Raw genomic sequence first — 5,151 nt, forward strand, 5'->3', positions numbered from 1 at the left:
TTCAACATTTTCCAAGGAAATCACCCTTTTTAAAATTATATTTGTCATTGTGTATGTGTGTACATGATGTGTGTACACATTGTGTGTACATGTGCACACAAATGCCTCATTGTGCGTGTGGACATCCGAGGACACCTGTGAAGTTGGTCCTCTCCTGCATTCCCTTGTGCTCCAAGGATCCAACTCAGGTGGTCTGGTTTCCATGGTGAGCAGCCTCACCCCTTGAGCTGCCCTGTCTCTGCTCAGGGCTTTCTTTTGTTTCTGTGATTTTTGTTTCATTTTGGGGGTGATTTGTTTGTTTTTTGTTTTGTTTTTGTTGTTGTTGTTGTTTTTAAGACAGGGTCTCTCTACATAGCTCTGGCTGTTCCTACTTGCCATGTACACTGACTCTGGCCGAATATGTGGCAAAGGATGGCTTTGTTGGGCATCAGTGGGAGGAGTGGCCCTGTGGCCTGAGGGTGTTCGATGCCCCAGTGTGGGGAATGCCAGGGTGGGAAGACGGGAGTGGGTGGGTAGGTGAGGGAGCACCCTCATAGAGGCAGGGGGAGAGGGGAGTAGGATGGGTTTCCAAAGAGGAGACCTGGAAAGGGGAAAATGGAAATGTAAATAAAGAAAATATCTAATAAAAAAAAGAATAAAAATATTATGACATCCACGGGGGGGGGGGGAGGATAAAAATTCTTATAACAGTTTTGTTTGTTTCATGAAAAAAAAGTTTCCATTATAAAAAAAAAAAGAAGAAGAAAAGGCCAAGGTTGTAACTCAGAAGTAGTTTGCCACACCCACAAGGCCTGGGCACAATCCCTAACAGAAAGGTCAGGCTGGACAAGGTCTTAGAAACGAGAGAGAAGAGAGCGATTAGGAAGGAGGGGGAGGGAGGGGAATGAAAGAGTGGGGAGGGGAGGAGTGAGAGAAACAAAATAAAGAATAAAGGAGAAGGGGGAACTGGGAGAGAAAGAAGGAACAGAAGTGAGAAAGAAGGAAGGACTCCCGTAGGAAAATAGATATTTATCTTTGTGCAAAGGGCATGTGAATATGAAACTCAAAAAAGAAGATGCACCACTGAGCACAGAGACATGAAAGAGCTCAGTACTCAGAGCGCACATCTCTGAGGCTCCAGTTTTTACAACCAGATCAACAAAACTTAAGTATTTTTAGTACTAGCCATAACGAATTCTAGCAATGGCAAAAGAAAGTATGTTATGGGGCATTGATGGGGTCAGATGTCTCTGCAGTCAAATTTTCCTCTGGTAAGGAAGGTAAACAAATAGTGATATGCAAATGAGATGAGGTGCTGCTTTGGACCAAAGAAAACAACAAGAGAAGACCAGAAATTACAAAGATGGAGGACCTTTCTGGGTAAGAGACACAAGAACCCTCATCTAAAGAGATGAGGGCTCAGGCCCTGGGACAAGCTGTTGTAGCCTTCCCAGAGGTGAGGGAGGACAGGGAAATCTCAGTGGAAGTGCAGTGTGAGCCACCTGGAGCTTGCAGACCAGCTCCCAGTCAGCCATGAGCACCTGGTCCCTCATAGCCACACGGTACACAGGGTTCTGCCCTTGCCTGGAACCCACTGGCCTAGCACTTTGAAGTGACCTAGCATTTTTCTTTCTCTCCTTCAGTGGAGTTCATTATGAACTTTATTAAAATTATCCAAACTTACTATGTTCTACAACTGGAAGAAAAGAGCAAGCTTCCCATGCTAAACATAGAGCCTTCAATCACCAAGGAACTGGGAACTTCCAATCCAAAAGCATTTAGCAACCAAGGGATTTAGAAATGGCTGGGGCCTTGTCTTCACAATTAGTTTTGAACCCTAAGAGACCACCCACAGCTTCTCTCCAGAGATGGAAGAACTTTTGTTGCAGTAGCAATAAAGGCCACCTAATGGAAAACTTCTGGTCAAGACACCAGAAACTCTGGCCTGGGTAGAAACCTAACATTAAGATGGACAGAGTCAATCACGTGGCTAAGAGACTACCTCTCAGGAAGGCAGGATTGCCCTGACAAGGCACCTTCCCCTCGAGCCCTGCTAAAGAGATGGGTGAAGTAATCACCCCTCTAATGATAATGAGGTGCTCTACTTTCCTTCAGGCTTCCTGCCCTACTAGAGCAGCAACCTGCACACTGGGAAGGCTTAGCCAGGTCTGTCCACCTTTCTGAAAGGTGCAACTTTTCATTTTGTTTTTACTTATTTTATTTGTTTGTTATTTATTTATTTAGTCTCTTGTGTTCTGATTGGGTGCTGGTCAGAATCTAAGGCTGCTCCTTCTGGATTTGAGGCATCCACACTCCTTCTTAAAAGCCCTCCTCCCCACCAGACACAGCTGCTTGCTTGCCGCGTGGATTAAACACATTGGTGATTAACTCTGAGCCACCAATGATGGATCAGTGTCACATTAAGAAAAATAAATAAAAACCATTTAACCAAGTCATTTAGCCAAGAGTGAGTCCAGATTTGAATTCTCTGTTTTGTGCTCTCTTGTGTTTTCCTTCCGGTGTCTGTCTGCATGAGTCGGCCTAGTGCCTGCCTGAAGGTCGTCTTGTGAATCTGACTCTGCGTCAGTATGTCTGCATGTCTGTCTGTGTGTACGTATATGCACCATGACCATACAGCACCCCCAGAAACCAGAAGAGTAGCAGATCACCTCAAATTGGAGTTACAGATGGTTGTGAGCTGTAGAGGGGGTACCGGACACTGAACCCAGGTTCTCTGTAAAAGCAAGTGTTCTTAATCATTGAGCTATCCCACCAGCTCCTAAGAAGCTACTGTTATGATCTAATGGTATCCCTAGGACTGCAAGGTATTGAACTCAGTGCATCGCCTTACCCTCATAGGCTCACATTTTTGAGCATTTGGTTCCAATTGCCAATGTTACTTGGAAAGGATTAGCAGATGTGGCCTTGCTGGAGGAAGTATGTCACATTGAAAGCTTAAGGCCTCAACCTCCTCCTAGTTCACTCTCTGCTGTGTGCTTGCAGTAAGGGATGTGAGCTCAGTATCCCGCTGGAGCTGCCATGCCTATCTGTTATGCTGAACCACATGCCCAAATGAACGTTCTTCGATAAGTTGCCTGCTGTGAGTCTGCGGTGTTTTATCACGGCAACAGAAAAATACTAGCATACCCAAAGGCACAAGAGAAAAGAAATAGGCACAAGAGAGACTTGCAGGCCCTCTCCACGGTATGAACCAACTGTTCCTCACCATCAGAAAAAAAAGTCAGACTTCCTTCATATAACAATTTAATATATTGATGGGTCGATGGAGGCAGGAAGCCCCACAGAACAAAGAAATGTCCTTGTGGGGAGCGGGGAGGACTTAGAGAAGTTCAAGCGTAAACATCTGCTTTGCAGCCCTGAGATCACAAATATTCGTATTAAGAAAGCTGAGCTGCAGGAAGAAAAAAGGCATTGAGCTTGTCAAAAAAAGACACAGTTCAATTGTGTTAAGTAATACTAGTCTGCATCTATGACCACTTACTATGTACCACTCTGAGTGTTTGGCACATGTTATTTCATCGTCTATAAAGACCTCTATGAGGGGTATCTCTGTAATCCCCAATCTCCCAGTGAGGAAAACAAGTCATGGAGACCATAGGCACTGAATCCCAAAGCTATATAACCAGTGACAAGGAGTGTTACTGTTAAGATCAGAATCCAGAGCCTGAGTTTCATATTTGACACTCTATAAACTATCTACTAGCTCAAATATTCTCTATTATTATTATTATTATTATTATTATTATTATTATTAATGCATTGATGTTTAGCTTGCATGTGAGCTCCCAGGTAGGTGTTGGGAATTGAGCCCAAGTCCTCTGGAAGAGCAACCAGTGCTCTTAACCATTGAACGATCTCTCCAGCCCAGCAATCTGATTTTCTTCTATTATTATGATTTTTTCAAATAGTCTCAATATGATTCTGTATATGAGTTAGTTTGCACTAACATGGAAGTTTGCCTGACCAGTGACATAAAGGCTATTTTCCTTAGAAAATCCCCTGCTTTTATAAGTGCCAATTTGGTATGAATTCTTCATCTTCCCACCCCCACCCCCAATTAATGGCCTGGGCTCTGTGAATGACAGGGTCCTTCTGCCTTGTGCTCTTAGAAGGAAAGCAACGGCTATTCTACCAAGGGGCCCTGAGGGGTCAGTGAGTCCATGACTGACAGAATTGATCTGCATCTCTGCTTAGCACCACTCAGCTAATGATAGGTGTTTGGTGAGCTCCAGCAGAACCCAGAATCATCTTGTTTCTTCTCCTCTCTGTCAACGGGATACCCACAATTCGCAGGTACTTCCATCATAATAGACAGAAGAGATATAAGAACAATAAAGTGCTTCATAGTCTCCTACAGACATTGCTTGTTAGATCTGAGCTAAATAAGTGTTGCCTCATGGCTAATCCTCTCTGCTGCTCACCAGGGAGACAGCGGTGTTCTGACTGTCAACCTGTAACTCCAGCAGGCACCATGCTCCTGTCTCATAACTGGTTCTTTTCACCACTTCCATAGTAATCCTAGATCTTCTTTGTAATTATAAAAGTAGATTTAATTTCTCCCAATTTTTATTATAGAATAGTCAGATGTCCAGAGAACTTAAATAATGGAATGAACATCCAAAACCTCCCACATAATTCTAATTAAAAATTATTTTTCTTTAATCTTATTTTTTATTTTATTATTATCCCTTAAAAGCCTGTTTGTGTTCTTTTTCTTTTAAATTATTCACTTTACATCCCAATATTAGCTCTTCCTCTCCTCCCAGTACCTCCCTCTATTTCTCCCTCCCCTTCTCCTTTGAAAAGGAAGAGCCCCCCTTTAGGTAACTCTCCCCCTGCTATCCCCCACTCTCATCCCACCATCAACATTCCCCATCCCCTACCCATGGCACATCAGGTCGCTGCAGGACTTGGCACAACCTCTCCCACTGACCCCATTTGAGGTAGCCCATTTAGGGGAATGAGATCCACAAGCAGACAGGCAGGCCAGCAGGCAGGCAGACAGACAGGCAGGCAGGCAGACAGGCAGACAGGCAGACAGGCAGACAGGCAGACAGGCAGACAGGCAGACAGGCAGGCAGGCAGACAGGCAGGCAGGCAGGCAGGCAGGCAGGCAGGCAGGCAGGCAGGCAGGCAGACAGGCAGGCAGGC

The sequence above is a fragment of the Mus pahari genome, chromosome 8 (genome assembly GCF_900095145.1).
Source record: "Mus pahari chromosome 8, PAHARI_EIJ_v1.1, whole genome shotgun sequence".
Lineage (NCBI taxonomy): Eukaryota > Metazoa > Chordata > Mammalia > Rodentia > Muridae > Mus > Mus pahari.